The 18,023-nt window shown below is 43.0% G+C and overlaps 1 pseudogene; it reads right to left on the minus strand.

Annotated features, from left to right (window-relative positions):
• Window positions 1-1,335: 1,335 nt before the first annotated feature.
• LOC131516713 (large ribosomal subunit protein uL11-like) lies at window positions 1,336-18,020 on the minus strand (annotated as a pseudogene).
• Window positions 18,021-18,023: the final 3 nt, after the last annotated feature.

The following is an 18,023-nucleotide window of genomic DNA, read 5'->3' on the forward strand; positions in this document are numbered from 1 at the left end:
GACTATAGACAGGGTATTTCAAGTCAGAGAGGTAACAGGGGTCAGTAAAGGAAGTCCTGATCCTGGCAAGTCCAGCAAAGGGCCAAGGAAGCTTCTGGCTTTTGCAAGATAAGCCTGAAGCCAAGGCGATCCATTTACTAAAGACCCAGATAAGACATAGCACAATGAAATTCCAAACTCTGGGACACAAAACCCTGCCCAAAGCAAAACAGGAATGACTGGGTACCAAGCAAGACAGGAGGGTTCTCTAGCATTCAGGTGGAAAACTAGCTAACAGATCCTGGTCTTCCCAGGATCTGAGGTGACACAGAAAGGAACAGAAGGTAAGAAACTCACAGCTGGGTTCAGTCTTCCTGGGGCTTTTTTGTGCTCTGGGAAAGATCCGGCCATGGAAAAAGTCAACAGCTTAAACATAGTCATAGGATAAGAGTTAGAACAAGCTCTAAATGAGAATGAGGTCTTTGTTTCTTTTTTTGAGATTTTTTTTTAATTCAGAAGAATTCTCTGTGCATATCCCTATGCGTATACTTCTCCCTTCTGCCCATATAGCATTTGCTTTAAGACAATGATTCTTGGGGCACCTGGGTGGCTCAGTCGGTTAAGCATCTGACTTCGGCTCAGGTCATGATCTTGCAGCTCAGGCTCAAGCCCGCGTCGGGCTCTGTGCTGACAGCTCAGAGCCTGGAACCTGCTTCAGATTTTGTGTCTCCTCTCTCTGTTCCTCCCCTGCTTGCGCTCTGTCTCTCTCTCTCTCAAAAATAAATAAAGATTAAAAAATTAAAAAAAAAAAAAGATGATTGTCAAGGGGGTGGAGGGTGAGGAGAAGGAAGGGAAGATTCCTTGGGGAGGCAAGAAAGAAGGGGGTAGTAGGTATTTATAGTTTGTAAGATTACCCAGCTGACTCTGATATGTTGTTCCCTCCACCTCTTTGAGAACCCCTGCCCAAGAAGTCACCCAGAGGGAAGAAGAAAGCAAGCTGCTTTGTGGGGGTCAGCATGCCTTCTGTTGACCCACCAAGAGGTGTACACAGCAAAGGGAATATGGTTTAAATTATTACCATGTTGGGGCACCTGGGTGGCTCAGTCAGTTAAGTGTCTGACTCGGTTTTGGCTCAAGTCATGATCTCACAGTTTTGTGAGTTTAAGCCCAGTGTGAGGCTCTGTGCTGGCAGCCAGGAGCCTGCTTAAGATTCTCTTTCTCCCTCTCTCTCTGCCTCTCCCTCACTCACACGGTCTCTTTCTCAAAATAAATAAACTTAAAAAAAATAAAATAAATCATTACTATATTAATGGTGCATCCAATCGGGAATTACCCCAAACTCCTTTTTAATCCATTCGTGCTGCTATAACAGAGTATCATAGACTGGGTCCATCATAAGAAACAGAAATTTGTTTGTTTGTTTGTTTGTTTTTCCATTGGTTATCAAGTGATCCTTTGTTGAAATATTTTCTTTTGTAGCCCTTAACTAGCCGGGCATTCCACTGCACTGCTATTGCTGTCATCTATGATTTCATGAGGTTGGTGGCCATCAACACTGCAGCCCACAGACTGGGCAGTTCCTAGGATCTCTTTGATGGTTCCAGAGAGTTCTCCAGCTAAAGGTCGGTGCCATATCTTTCGGGCAATGTTGACAATCTCATCAAAAGTGATATTTCCACTGTGCTTGTTTTTCTGCCTCTTTCTGTCTCTTGGCGGTTCCTTGAGGGCTTTGACAATCAGGGCAGAGGCAGAAAGTACCATTTCAGTCTGGGCCTGTCTGTGCTACCTGGTCAGTTCCACTATAATCCTTAGACCCTTCTAATCACTGGCTGCCTTGGCAATGTCGTTACCAACGCTTTCTGAAGACAGTCCCAGCGGGCTGATCTTCAGGCCCAGGGAAGACATGGCACGGACATCGCCACTGGTGTGCCTCAGGTATACGACTTTGATTTCATTGGGGTCGAACTTAGGCAGCATGGTGGAGGCGGCTGGTGTCAGATGCACCTGGATCAGGGACAACCAAAGACAGTTTTACCTTTGCCTCCTCCAAGCCAAAAGCCAAAAGAGAAATTTATCTCTCACAGTTCTGGAGGCTGGGGGTCCAAGGTTAAGGCACCTGCAGATTTAGTGTCTGGTGAGGGCTCACTTCCTGGTTCAGAGACAGCCATCTCCTTGCTGTGTCCTTATATGCTGGAAGGATCAAGGTTGCTCTCTGGAGTCCCTTTTATAAGTGCACTAATTCCATTCATAAGGGTTCCACCCTCATGACCAAATCACTTCCTAAAGGCCTCACCTCCAAATACTCTGACATTGAGAATGAGGCTTCAACATAGGAATTTTGGGGGAATACGAACACTTACTCTTCAATCAACCTCAAAATCACTTTAGCACCACCCCAAGAAGTCCATGTTATTTAAGATGTGGGTAGCTTACGGGGAGAGGGCATGATCCAAACTAAATTTTCTCTCCTCTAAAATTAGGATTATTATAAGAAAAAGGTAGTAGTGTTGTCCTTGATTCATTAATTCAGGTAGTCAACAAGCAGTTATTCAAGACTCTACTTGTTTTCTATTTCTGCTACAACAAATTACTAGGAATATAGTGTTTTAAAGTAACACACTTCTGGGGCACCTGGCTGGTTGAGTGGGTGGAGTGCACAACTCTTGATCTTGGGGTTGTGAGTTTGAGCCCCATGTTGGGTGTAGAGATTACTTCAAAATCAATCAATCAATCAATCAATCTTAAAAAAAAAATTTAATGTTGATTTTCAAGACAGAGAGACAGAATGTGAGCAAGGGAGGGAAAGCAGAGAAAGAGAGGGAGACACAGAATCCAAAACAGGCTCCAGGCTCTGCAATGTCAGCACAGAGCCTGACGCGGGGCTCAAATTCACGGACCGCGAGATCATGACCTGAGCTGAAGTCGGAGGCTTAACCGACTGAGTCACCTAAGCACCCCAATAAATCTTTAAAATAAAACAAAATAGGGGCACCTGGGTGGCTCAGTCGGTTAAGCCTCTGACTTCAGCTCAGGCCATGATCTCGCTGTTTGTGAGTTTGAGCCCCGTATCAGGCTCTGTGTTGACAGCTCAGAGCTGGAGCCTGCTCCGGATTCTGTGTCTTCCTCTCTCTGTGCCCCTCCCCTGCTTCTGCTCTGTCTCTCAAAAATGAATAAATGTTAAAAATAATTTTTTTTAATTTGTTATAAAATAAAATAAAACAACACTTATTATCTACAGTTTGGGAGGAAAGAGGTTCAGAGTAGGTCTCACTGGGTCAAAGTCAAGGTGTTGGCAGGGCTGCTTTCCTAGAGGCTCCAGGGGGGAATGATTCCTGGTTTTTTCCAGTTTCTGGAGACTGCCCACACTCCTTTGCTCATGGCCCCTTCCATCTTCAAAGGCATGTCCAGCAAAGTCATCTCACACAGTCTGATTTTTCCCTCTTCTGCCTCCCTTTTCTACGCACATAGACTCTCTTGATTACATTGGGCCCATAGACGATCCAGAATAATATGCTCATCTCCAGGGTAGTTGATTAGCAAACTTAATTCCATCTTCAACCTTAATTCCCCTTTGTCATGCCACCTAACATAGTCACAGGTTCCCGAGATTAACAAGTAGACATTTTTGGAGACGTTACAGTCTGGGTAATATTCCAGGGACTGTTCCAGAGAACAGAAGGAGGACTAGTAAATGGCAAAGTGCTCAGTTTGTTATTGTATGTAAATTATACCTTGACAAAGCTTTAAAAAAGTTAATAGCGTAATATTCAAGACCCTTCATAATGCTCATAATAGTTATGAGTACTACTTACTAAGAGTTTACTATGTCTTGGGGCACCTGGGTGGCTCAATCAGTTGAGTGTCCAACTCTTGATTTCTGCTCAGGTCACGATCTCACAATTCATGAGTTCAGGCCCTGCTTGGGATTCTCCCTCCCTCCCTCCCTCCCTCTCTCTCTCTCAAAATAAATAAGCTTTTTAAAAAAAGAGTTTACTGTGTCTTTATATACATCACCAACAGTTACACTCCTTATAACCCTTTGAGGCAGGGGATATTCTATTCCCTTTCTATAGATGAAACTAAAGTTCAGAAAGATGAAGTGCATTGTCCAGGCTCATACCTCTAGTTAGTGGTGGAGGCGGGACTGGAACTTAGTCTGTGTGAACTCCAGTCTGTGCTCAAACCTCCAGCCTCTTCCTTCAATACATCCTCCACACTCCACCAAGGCAGCCTGTGCTCCAGTTTCACAGATGGTGTCCCCAAACTGCCACATCCACTCCCACAACCATATTTCTAAATGAGCTGTTCTAAAGCTACTACCTCTGAGGAGCCCTCCTCGGCCCCCTCACAAGTCTTCCTGGGATCTGCCAGCTCTACTAACCACTTCTCATAGAGAAGTTTTCAGTCTGTTTTATGGTGGCATGTTATGGGTCACCTTCCTTCACTAGATTCTTCATCTCTCTGAGACTGAGAGCCTTTCTTACTCATTTTTGTATCCCCATAGTGGTTCATCAGTTCATCGTGCACTGTGCATTCAAATGTTTTTTGAGATACTTTGAGTCAAGATGGCTCTGTGAGTTCGCTCTCTTGGCACTCCCTCTGCTGTAAACACATAGCAGGGATAGATAAAACACAAAAAAGAAAACAACAAAATGATAGTGCTGAGCTCAAAAACAAGATTGTAATCTCTGTGGCCCTGAACTAAATAGAAACCTAAAGTCATGAGTAGGACTGAAGCCTCAGGGCTATGAGGATCCTAGTAGAGATGCAGGGGAGGCAGCCAGGCACTTAGGAGACAAAAAGTACTTCAGCCTAGGTCAGGAACTAGAGTCAGGCTCAGTGCTTATAGCAGGGGTTGGGGCAGTTTCTCCACCCAAGGGAAAAGACTGACAGACATAGCTGCTAAAGAGTTCAGAGATGTAGGGACGCCTGGGTGACTCAGTTAAGCTTCGGATTCTTGGTTTCAGTTCAGGTCATGATCTCAAGGTTCATGAGTTCGAGCCTCGCTTCAGGCTCTGAGCTGACAGCATGGGACCTGCTTAGAATTCTGTCCCCCCCCCCCCCCCGCCACTTGCTCTCCGTCTCTCACAAAAAATAAAAAATTAATAAACTTAAAAAAAAAGAGTTCAGAGGTGTAGTTTATTTGGGTTATAAAGAAAATTGGGGTAAATAATAAAAGATTTAGGGTTGGATGACAATAAATGTAATATATGGCAAAATTAGTAGAGTAAGGGTAGACGACCATGGCAGCAAAATGCAACTGGGAGAGCCAACCAAAAATCCATGGATAACATCTCCATAAACAAGGCATTCTTCTGAATCCACAATTCAAGCTGGCAAGAATAAACCCTGTTAGCTACAAGACTTGTGTGGGATCAGAATCCGTGCAGAGGGAGGCAAAGTGAAGGAATTCGGCTTTCGGCAACCCTGAAAGCAGGCAAACCCCCAATCGACAACTCTCAGTGGAAGCAGGGAGGGGATCCTGCAGAGTCCAGCTCGCTGATGAGGACCGTGAAGATCCAATAAAGGTCTCATAGTGACGGGGCAGACTGGGTCCTACAAGCTCTCAGAATTACAAACAAAGCTTCCAAGGCAAAGCTCTTTAGGTCCTCAATAAGGAGAAGCTGCTGGGAATGAAATCCCAGGGACAGGGACAAATAGGAAGTAGGTCCAAATAAAAGTAAGGGAGGGAAGCAAGAGAGGCAAATCTCATAAAATATAAGGTTATTTATTTACTGATTTGATTTATTTTAAAGCCACTCTATGAATACAACCAGAAAAGGAGCTCTATTCTAGAACTTGGAACTCTATATTGAAAGAACATGCCATGTATCTGGGTAAATGGATCCAGAATGACCAATAAAAAGACATGGTCTATTGAAACTATTGTACTTGAAAAGAAAATAAATGGTTATTGGCATCCAGGCAAAAAAAGGCCAAGAGGAAAAAATTACATTATACTTTTTTTGCTAGTTAACACTTTATCCGGAAAGTAATACAGTAACATGTTTAAGACAATGACAGAAAATGTGAACCACAGATTCAGTAGCCAGCCAAACTGATCTTCAAGTATCAAGGCTAGAGAGAAACTGTTGAGAGTACTGCCAAAACTCAGAGACTGCTGTTCTCATGAGTTCTTTCTGAGAAATCAACCAAAGGAAGACCAGAGCGACATAAAGACTGGCAGCTAGATTGCAGTTCCAGGAGTAACCTAGCTCTGACCACACATGAGAGGTCAACACCTCACACCTTAGGAATATGTGGGGGAACAAGATGGAAGGGACCTGGGTCCCTGAATAAGCATCTGGAACAAAGCTGTCTATAAGCCATTCACCTCCAGATGGCTGGGTGAGAGTGAAAGAAATTCCTATTTTGTTTGAGCCATTGTATTCTGTAGTCTCTTTGTTATATCAATGTACCATATAATTTAATAATGTAGAAACTGGTACATGGAAATGAGGTTGCTGCCATAACAATAATCTAAAACGTAGGGTTTTGACTTATTGGAAAGGTAGCTTGTGACAAAGAACCAGATTTTGAAAGCTGGATATTTGGTGACATATCAGATTTTGGAAAAAAATCTTCCCTGTAAAAATGTGGAAGACAGAGACCTATGGAGCTTTTAGCTCTAGGGAAAATGGGTGGAAAAAGCCATGTTAGTCAATACTGCCCTTAGACCTGCCAAGCAGGCTCCCTGCCCCAGACATTAGCCTGCCTCAGGGAGTCCACGCTTTGATGTGCCTTCCCTTGGGTAGTTGGGAATGGCTAGAGCCAGAAATGCCAATTGGGTGGGAAATCCCAATTTGGAACCAGGTCCCACAGCAGTCTAGGTGATCAGAAATGCCTTCCTCAGAATTTTCTAAACCCGTCTCTGATGCCAGGACACAACAACATCATCTAGGTAGAGACCCTGAGCCCAGACTGGACCTGGGTGGGCCCTAGGAACCATTTCTTCCCTTCAGAGCTCTCTCCAAATCTCTACACCCACCCATCCGTACCACCCAGGCTATAGTTGTTTGTCTTTTTTTTTTTTTTTTTTTTTTTTGAATTGAATTGTTCTTGTCTAGTTAGTACATGGTGCTGGGATTAAACATGCATAAGAAAAACAATTAAATTACCTTATACCATATACAAATATAAAGACTTTGATTTGAAAAGAAAATCTTTAAAACTTTTAAAACAATATATAGGAGACAAACTATATGACCTTGGGGGTAGGAAATAATTTATTTTATTATTTCTTTATAAATTAAATTTTTACTTATTTATTTAATAAATACGGAGAGGGGGAATGAGAGAGAATCCCAAGCTTCTGACAGTGCAGAGCTGAATGCAGGGCTCGAACTCACAAACCATGAGATCATGACCTCAGCCAAAGTCAGATGCTTAACCAACTGAACCACCCAGATGCCCCTATTTTTTTATTTTTTAATTTATTTTTTAAAAATATTAATGCTTATTTTTGTGAGAGAGACACAGAGCACAAGTGGAGGAGGGGCAGAGAGAGAAAGGGAGACACACAGTCTGAAACAGGCACCAGGCTCTGAGCTGTCAGCACACAGTGTGACCCAGGGCTTGAATTCATGACCTGAGCAAAAGTCAGACGTTTAACCGACTGAGTCACTCAGGCACCCCTCCTATTTTTCACTTTTTATTATTTATTGATTGATTGATTGATTGATTTTATTATTTTTTTTTACATTTCTTTTTGATAGAGAGAAACAGAACACAAGTTGGGGAGGGGCAGAGAGAGACAGAAACACAGAATCTGAAGCAGGTGCCAGGCTCCGAGCTGTCACTACAGAGCCTGACCCGGGGCTTGAACTCACAAACTGCGAGATCATGACCTGAGCCAAAGGTGAACGCTCAACCAACTGAGCCACCCAGGCACCCCTACTTTTTTTTTTTTTTTTTACTTTTTTTTTTTTTTAACATTTATTTATTTTTGAGACAGAGAGAGACAGAGCATGAATGGGGGAGGGTCAGAGAGAGAGGGAGACACAGAATCTGAAACAGGCTCCAGGCTCTGAGCAGTCAGCACAGAGCCCGACGCGGGCTCGAACTCACATACCGCGAGATCGTGACCTGAGCCGAAGTCGGACGCTTAACCGACTGAGCCACCCAGGCGCCCCAGGCACCCTTGCTTTTTAAATATTTTATTTTTTAGTAATTTCTACACCCAATGTGGAGCTTGAACTCACAACCATGAGATCAAGAGTTGTATGCTCCAGGGGCTCCTGGGTGGCTCAGCTGGTTAAGCACCAACTTCGGCTCAGGTCACAATCTCATGGTTCATGAGTATGAGCCCCGAGTTGGGCTCTGTGCTGACAGCTCAGAGCCTGGAGCCTGCTCTGTCTCTCTTACCCTCTGCCCTCTTCAGCTTGTACTCTGTTTCTGTCTCTCTTAAAAATAAAAATAAACATCAAAAAAAGAAAAGAGTTGCATGCTCCACTGACTGAGCCAGCCAGGTGCCCTGGAAATAATTTCTTAAGTCACAAAAAGCTATTAAGTAAAATATGCAATACATTTGACTACATTAACGTTTACACTTCTGTACAAAAAGAAAAAAAAAGTGAAAAGTTGCAACCAAGAGAAGGTTTTTGCCTCATATATAGCTGATATGCGATTGATCCAGAACACATAAAGGATTTCTATAATTGGTAAGTAAATAAAAATGAGCAAAGACAAATCAAAGAAAGAAAAATCCAGTGTCCCATAAACATTCGAAAAGATGCTCAGACTCACTAGTAATTCAGGAAATAGAAATTAAGACAGAAATGGATTATCATTTCACATCCATTAGGTTGTTAAAAATTAAAACATCTGACAATACTAAGTACTATTGAGATTGTGGACCAAAAGGAACTCTCAGTTACTGCTGGTGAAAATGTTACTTTTATAGCCACTGTGAGAGCCTGGCAATATCTAGCAGAGTTGGAGATGTGCATTCCTAAAAACCAGCCTGAAACTCTCTCTTGTGTATATAAGACCTAAGCAAAAATATGCATTGCAGCATTGTTCAAATTACAAAAAGCAGAAACCAAATGTCCATCAATAGGAGAATGAAATGATTGTGTTGTGATCATACAATGAAAAGTAACAGTTTAAATGAATGAACTAGACCTACATATCAAAGTGGGTAAGTCTTAAAAATAAATTGATGTATTTTTATTTCATATATGGGTATATGAATGTAGTGAAAAGAATAAAACATGCAGGGGAAGATAGATACCAATTTCAAATAATGCATGTCTGGGGAGAGAAAGGAGAAATGGGAATGAAATCAGGGAGTAGTTCCTGGGAGGCTTCCACCGTATCTACAATGTTTTATTTCTTTCCAAAATATCAAAATCAAATATGGAAAAAGACTGAGATTTGTATTTGTCTCAAAACTTTTCCGAGCATTCAAAATATTTTATTTAATGTTTATTCATTTTTTGAGAGACAGAAGACAGAGCACAAGTGGGGGAGGGGCAGAGAGAGGGAGACACAGAATCTGAAGCAGGCGCCAGGCTCTGAGCTGTCAGCACAGATCCCATGGCGGGGCTCGAACCCACGAACCGCAAGATCGTGACCTGAGCTGAAGTCAGTCACTTAACCAACTAAGCCACACAGGCGGCCCCAAAATATTTTCTAATTGAAAAAATATTGAGGGTTTGGGAGCTCCTGGCTGGCTCAGTTGGTAGAAGATGTGCCTCTTGATCTCTGGGTTGTAAATCTGAGCCCCACGGTCGTGTAGAGATTACTTAAAAAAAAAAAAAAAATCTTGGGGCATCTGGGTAGCTCAGCCAGCTAAGCATCTGACTTTGGCTCAGGTCATGATCTCATGGTTTGTGGGTACAAGACTGCATCAGGTTCTACACCCACAGTGTAGAGCCTGCTTGGGATTCTCTCTGCCCCTCCCTCACTCAAGTTCGCGCTCCCAAAATAAATGGATAAACTTAAAAAAAAAAATCTTAAAAAAAAATAAGGATTAGTGTCTACCCCATATAATTGTTAAGATTAAACATGTTAACATTATAAGGTTATTTTGAAAAACCCCACAAAATGGGGGCACCTGAGTGGTGCAGTCAGTTAAGTGACTCTTGAGCTCAGCTCAGGTCATGATCTCACAGTTTGTGAGTTGGAGTCCCATATCAGGATCTGCTCTGATAGCCGGAAGCCTGCTTGGGATTCAGTCTCTCCCTCTCTCTGCCCCTCCCCAACTTGTGCTCCCTCTCAAAATAAATAAACAACAACAACAACAACAACAACAACAACAACAACAACAAAAAACCCACAAAGTAAACAGTTATGTTCACTACCTAAGCTAAAACATACTATGGTTGAGAATTAAAAATAATGAGGTTTACAAAGGTACAGGAAGAGTAGCTGGTATGCAGTATGTGCTTGAACAGAGACTGTTAGGAACAATGATTATAGTGTCAAATAGTTTCTAGGTATCAAAAAAGGGGCATGACCTGATTAAAAGAAATAATAGTAGGTTTGGAAGAAAGCTGCCCAGTTCCAACAATACTCACTGTATTTCTAGAAGACCGCTACTGGTGCACTGTGAAAGTCTATTTCCACGAGGTTTGACACTTTTCTCATCCCAAGTTTGCAACTCAGGGTAATGTGAGATAGTGCTGGTAGAAATATATGTTCCATGTTAGGATGGAAGTTTCAGCAACTAAGAAAGGATTCTGGCTATCCTTTTTTTTTTTTCTTTTTCCATTTGTTTTTTTTCTCTGTAGCCGGATGAAGGTCCCTCAAGGTCACAAAAAAGAAAGCATTTCCTAACAAACAATGAAGACTTAAATGTTTTGAGGACCAATATATTTTCAACCATTTTATATATTGATGTTATACATATTTCATTTTAATAAAAGATTTCTGCTACCAAACTTAAAAAATATGAAGAATTGTTTGTTGAAGTGGATTATGGGTTTGTTTGCTTGCTTGCTTCAGCAATTTCCTCGGCCTCTTCACCTACAGTTTGGTCAGTAAGCATCTGCAGACCCTGTTTCCGTGTGGCATCCCCATGGCTCCAGCCACGGGGCTAGGTTTTCCGGCCTCCGCTCGGCCCAGATGGCTCCAGCCACCCCCGCCAGCTCTCTCCTCCTCTTCCCTCCCAGGGCGCCTACTGTCCACATGCTCCTTAGCTCTTTCAGGATAAACTCAGGGACGCTTTCCTCGTTTCCCAAAACCTAAGCTCCTAGGGCGGAAAAACGAGCTCACAGTTCTTTTATATTCCTCGCGGCCAAGTCAATCCTTCAATGAAATTTTACTCCCAGAAGAGAAAAACCTTGGACCGCTTTTAACAAAGAAGCGCCGGCATCGGCGCTGGTGCCCTGTTCCGAGTCGCGGGAGGCCCCACCCAGCTGACCTGGAATTGACTGGCTCCCCCTCTCTGAGTCTCTGGGCGCCCCCTCCGGGGAAGCGCTCCCTAGGCCGCCGCAGCCCGGTGCCCGCCGGCCAACCGCGCTCCGCCGCGGGCCTGCAGCTGGGTCCCCTCCACGCCGCGGACAAAGGGGCCTGTGTCCCGCAGCCCCCACCCCCTCCTCCCGCCCCCCGGCCGAGCCTTTCCCAGCCGGCCGCCGGGAGGCCTCCGCAAAGGCCGGAGCAGAGCGAGCCCGCGCGTGATCCTTCGCGTGGCCCCGCGTGTGGTCCGGTCCCCAGTGGGCCCGCCAAGCCGTTGGGTAGGCCGCGCTAGGCCCCGGCCCCAGTCTCCGCCCCAGGCTTCCCTTGTCAGAAACTTGGGTAGAAGAGCCCCCACCCGACATATCTGGAGCCCTTGAGCAAAGTTCAGGCAAGGCCATCTGACTTGGGCCTTTTGGGTTCTCAAGGGTCAAGACGTAAAATTCCTTTCTCCCTTTTAATGATTCAGGGTCTTTCTCCACTTGTCTGTGTCTTGGGGAGGGGGTGGTGGGGGAAGTGATAGCTTCTCCTTTATGCTTTACCCCAAGGAAAAACAGTAATTTGAGGGAAAGGTGAGAAATTGTGCCTACTTACTGAACCATGGGTACGTGCCAGGCCCTCCTCTAAGCACAGATCCTTTGTCTTAATCATCAAAAGGATTTGTAAAATAAATATTATTTTCCCATTCTACCTTTCCATTTTTAGAAAACTGAGGTTAGGATTTTGGGCTAAGATGCTGGGGATACTGCAATGAATAAAACAAGATGCTGTGCTCACTCAACTTACATGGGGAAAGGCTGGATAATCACAACTAATTAATTACAAAAGGGGAATGAGAGCCCCGAAGACAAATTCCCCAGGTGCTGAGGGATGGGACTTTATAACAGGCAGAGTCACTGGTCTGGGTTGAGAGAGGTCAGGAAGCTTCCAGAACTGTTGCAGCAGTCTGGGGAACAGGGGAGAGAGATCTGAGGATGCTGATGGCAGGAAGAACCCATTCAAAAGAAATTGGGAGAATGGACTCAATAGGACTTAGAAAACTGTTAGTTGTGGAGGGTGACTAAAAAGTCAATCCAGTCTTTCTACCACCTCTACCCTCTAAGTCTGGGGCATTGGAAAGAGGAACTAGGTAAATCCCTGGATTCTTATCCTGACTGACTGTCCCTTCTTGCTGGATGACATCATAGACAAATCACTCTGTAAAGCCTTGGGAGACCCGCAGTCCTTCAGTAGACTGCAGGCATGCTATCCCCTATGAGCTATCCCCATATGCTAACACCCATGATGCTGTTCCTTAAACCCTGAGGAACATTGCAAAAAAATATAAGAGGAGCACGTAGGAAAACTACACAATACATCTACAGCAGTCGTGCTGGCACATGGAAATGGAATATAGAGTCTAGAAATTAACCCAAATACATATGTGAACATAGTATATAACAAAAGAAGTATATAAATACATAGAGATGGATTATTAAAGAAGTGTGCAGAAAATATAGATCATTCAGTATACAGTGTTGGGACAATGGATAGCCATCTGGAAAAAAATAAATTTGGATCCATATCTCACTTCTTATTCCAAAATACATTTTAGATGACTCAAAATGAAACAGTGAAAAATAAACTTTAGAAGCACTAGAAGAAAATGCAGGTTTTTAAAAATAGTCTTCTTGCATGGGGCTGGCTGGCTTAGTTGGTAAAGCATCCGACTATTGACATCAGGGTTGTGAGTTCAAGCCCCAGGCTGGGCGTGAAGCCTACTTGAAAAAAATAATAATAATCTTGCAGTGAGAAGTCCTTTCTAAGTATGACACAAAACCCAGAACCTATACACATACACACTCAAATAACCACAGCAAAAACATCATCTACACCATGTACCACAAAAGAATAATTTCCTTTATATAAAATGAACACTTACAAATTAGTAACAAGGGACCAACAACTTAGTAAAAAAGTCTATGACAAACGGTTCACAGTAAAGATCAAAATGGCTAAGAGCATACGAAAAGGTGTATCACTTATAATGAGAAGTGCAAACTGAAATTACAATGAAATACTGCTCTCACTTACCAGATGAACAGAACTCACCTTGGATTCTTGGGTTCTTGGCAGTATCAACCACAATTTAAAATGCAAATTCCTTCAGCAATTTTTCTTTTAGGAATTCTTCTATAGATACAACCCTACAAGTATGCAATGATATGCCTAAAAAGTTCATTGCAGCACTATTTATAATAGCAAAATATTGGAAACAACCTAAATGTTCAATGTTAAGGAACAGAGATGCATACATACAGCTAGGGTATACTAGATTTGAATTACATCCATAAAATGGAAACAGTAATTGTATCTACTGCACAAGGTTGTTGTGAAGATTACAGTTAAAATACCGAAAGCACTTAGAACAATATCCAGAGTATATACCATTAGCTATTTACTTACACATATTGTTAATAAAAAGAGCAAAGGGGCAAAACAACATGTACAATAACCTACCACTTGTGCAAAACAAAAATACAAGTGTATAGGTTATTGAAAATTTCACAAAAAATCAGTAACAGTGGTTGCCTCTGGGAATAGAAACTTAAGAGCTAAGCACAAGGCAACTTATTTTCATTGTCTGCCTTTCTACATGTATTTTTTTAGTATTTATTTTTGAAAGAGCGAGTGAGCAGGAGAGCAGCAGAGAGAGAGGGGGACAGAGGACCTGAAGTGGGCTCCATGTTCGGGCACCTGGGTGGTTCTGTTGGGCATCCCGCTTCAGCTCAGGTCATGATCTTGCGGTTCGTCGGTTTGAGCCCAGTATTGGGCTCTGTGCTGACAGTTCAGAGCCTGGAGCCTGTGTCAGATTCTCTGTCTCCCTCTCTCTCTTTGCCCCTCCCCTGTTCACACTGTCTCTCTCTCGCTCTCAAAAATAAATAAACATTACAAAAAAAAAGTTATTGAAGTGGGTTCCACGCTGACAGCAGAGCCCGATGCAAGGCTGGAACTCACAAACTGTGAGATTATGACCTGAGCCGGAGTCAGTCAGACACTTAACCAACTGAGCCACCCAGCTGCCCCTACCTTTCTATACTTTAAAAATTGTTTACCATGGGTATTTGACATCTATTTGAAAAAATAATATTTTAAAGTAGAAAGATATCAATCAGAAACACATAAAAAGTAATTAAATTTTATAAGATGTAGAAATTAAATTATGCTCCAGTCTTTTCCATTAGTGTTATTCTGTTAGAATGATTCTATATTGCAGTCACTGAACGAGTTTGCAAATACTTGCTGCACCCTTTCAAATTATTGATGGAGAATAGTGCTTGCACGTTAAAGTGTGGACCAGAAGCATCAGCATCACCTAAGAGCTGGTTAGAAATGCAGAATCTCAGGCCCCACCCCAGACCTACTGAATCAGAGTCTACATTTTAATAAGAGTCCCAGGTGATCTGTCTGGGGATCTTGTTTGAAGTATGAGAGGCACTGAGCTAGATACATTAATAAAAAACAAAAATATAAAACAGAACAAAACCACTGTTCTACTCTTGTCTCTTCTTTTTGACCCCCACTTCTCAAAATTGCTGTGGTTAGATGATTCTGGAAAACACACTGCAGAGTGCAAGAAAGCACACACAAAATAATCCAACCTGTATGACTCTATATGAACTTTAAAAAGAAGTACTTTAATCCATGATGTTAAAAATCTGGATAGAGGTTACCTTTGGGGAGGGGGGAGGAGGCAGAGGCTGGGGCAGGGCCTAAAAAGTTGCTTCTGGAGTGCTGGTAATGTTGTCTCTTGATCTGGTTGCTGGTTATTTGGATCTGTTTGTGAAAAATTCTTAAGGACTGTGCACTTCTGATTGGTATATTTTTGGGGGATGAATCCTATACTTCAAACAAAAGGGTTTTTATTTATTCTTTCAATGTTTATTTATTTTTTTAGAGAGAGGAAGAGAGAGCAGGAGGAGGGGTGGGAGAGGGATAGAGAACCCCAATCAGGGCCCACACTCACTGTGGAGCCCAACACAGGGCTTGATCCCATGACAATGAGATCATGATCTGAGCCAAAGTCAAGAGTCAGACGCTTGACCAACTGAGCTACCCACATGCCCCCCAAAAAAGGTTTTTAAAAACTCCACTATCATGGGGTGTCTGGGTGGCTCAGTTGGTTAAGCTTCTGACTTCGGCTCAGGTCATGATCTTGTGGTTCGTGGGTTTGAGCCCTGCATCGGTCTCTGTGCTGACAGCTCAGAGCCTGGAGCTTGTTTCATTTTCTGTGTCTCCCTCTCTCTTTACCCCTCCCCATTCTCTCTCTTCTCTCAGAAGTAAAATATTAACATTTTAAAAAATTTAAATAAAAAAGCCTTGTTGGTTAAGCAACCGGCTCTTGATTTTGGCTCAGGTCATGATCTCATGGTTTGTGAAAAGGAGCCCTATGTCAGCCATTGACAGTGTGGAGCCTGCCTGGGATTCTCTCTCTCTCTCTCTCTCTCTCTCTCTCTCTCTCTCTTTCACTTTACCCCTCACCCCCCGCCTCAGTCAAAATAAATAAGCATTAAAAAAAAAAAAAAATGCCATTATTATCACCTACCTCAAACCCCTTGATCATGGGGGGCCAAGACACTTGGGGAAAAGAGACTGAGCTGAGAAAATTATTTACACAGATTTAATTACTGGTAGATGACTCTCACTTTGTCACACACACACATACTCATATCATAACTCTTGTACATTTTAAAAGGTACCTAGTACTGACCTGCATTCACCCAAAAGATAATATTATGACAGAGCTGTTTAAGGTGCTCTCTGGAATGGAAGGGAGGGAAAAAGCAGTCTTTAGGGGACTCTCTGATTTAGTGGGTTTCAAGCCTGAATTGATTGACCATTCATTAACCACATAACCTTGGACAAGTTACTTATCCTGCATTTCTGTCCTATTGGAGGATGATAATTATATTCCCATCTTACAGGAATGCTCTCTGTATTAAATGAGATAATACAGACGAAGTGCTTGGCCCAGTGCCTAGCACATAACAGGAGCCCATTAATGGTAAATAATGATTTGAGAGTAAAGGTCTCCTCAATCAAGAATTCTCAAACATTACCACACAGGTAATCATTACAGGCAGTTAAAGCCAATCATAGCAGGAAACATTCTGAAAGCCATTTCCCTGGAAGTGAATTCAGGTCTTATGATCCACGTGGGAACCAGAATCTGGGATGCCAGCAACAGGTTTTTCAGGATATTTGCTTTCAGAAGCACCCGCCTCATTCCACTGCTCTCAGCCAGCAGGGCAATACCTGTGTCCCTCCCTGTCTTCCCACACCCCTCCACACAGAGAGGGGCCCAGTTCTCACGCCTCCTGCTACATATTCTCATGAGTTTGCTCTGAAAGCTTCTAACCTAAAATTTTCCAGTGGAAATACTTGGAAGCAAACTTTATGCTCTTATTTCTAATGCTTAAGAGGCATGCCATTCTCTTAGCCCATTTCTTCCCCTGAGTTTCCCCTGGCTCCCAGCAACAATGTAAAGGTGAGAACAAAGGCTCCACACCCAATGATAGAAGGAAAGTCTGACAGAGGGGTAGGAGACAGCCAAAGTAGTCTTTGTCCTTGTTCCAAGAAAAAGAACCTTTCCATAACATTTACATTTTATTTTTTTTTTTTTTTAATTTTTTTTTTCAACGTTTTTTATTTATTTTTGGGACAGAGAGAGACAGAGCATGAACGGGGGAGGGGCAGAGAGAGAGGGAGACACAGAATCGGAAACAGGCTCCAGGCTCCGAGCCATCAGCCCAGAGCCCGACGCGGGGCTCGAACTCACGGACCGCGAGATCGTGACCTGGCTGAAGTCGGACGCTCAACCGACTGCGCCACCCAGGCGCCCCCATAACATTTACATTTTAAAAGATCAAGGGTGGTTATCTCTAGGTGGTAGGATGATTTTCTACATTTTCCTAATTGTCTACAAGGACTATGTATTATCTTTATTTATTCTTGAGAGAGAGGGTGTGAGCAGGGGAGGGGCACAGAGAGAGAGAGACAGAGAATCCGAAGCAGGCTCCAAGCTGTCAGCACAGAGCCCAACGCGGGGCTTGAACTCACAAACCGCGGGGCTTGAACTCATAAACCGCAAGATCATGACCTATGCTAAAGTCGGACGCTCAACCAACTGAGCCACCCAGGCACCCTATGTATTATCTTTAGTGTGATAATATTCTTTGGGCTCTTCTCTAATTACAAAAGCTTTTTTTTCAAGTTTATTTTTGAGAGGAGAGTGACAGAGAAAGAGAAAGAGCACATGTGGGGTAGGGGCAAAGAGAGAGTGGAGAGAGAATCCCGAGCAGACTGTGCACTGTCAGCACGGAGCCCAATGTGGAGCTCAAACTCACAAACTACCGACATCATGACGTGCATCAAAACCAAGAGTCGGACATTTAACCAACTGAGCCACCCATGCGCCCCTAATTACAAAAGCATTTTGTGCTCAATGCAAAAAACTTAGAAGGCTCAAAGCAAAACAAGTCCCCTTAACTCACATCATGTAAAGATAACAGCTGTTAACATTTTGGCATATGTCTTTCCAGACTTTTCTCTATGTAGAGATGCTTCATTTTTGTGATCTGGAAAAAAGTAAACAGTTAAGAGACAAA

Source organism: Neofelis nebulosa, chromosome 7 (genome assembly GCF_028018385.1).
Source record: "Neofelis nebulosa isolate mNeoNeb1 chromosome 7, mNeoNeb1.pri, whole genome shotgun sequence".
Taxonomy (NCBI): Eukaryota; Metazoa; Chordata; class Mammalia; order Carnivora; family Felidae; genus Neofelis; species Neofelis nebulosa.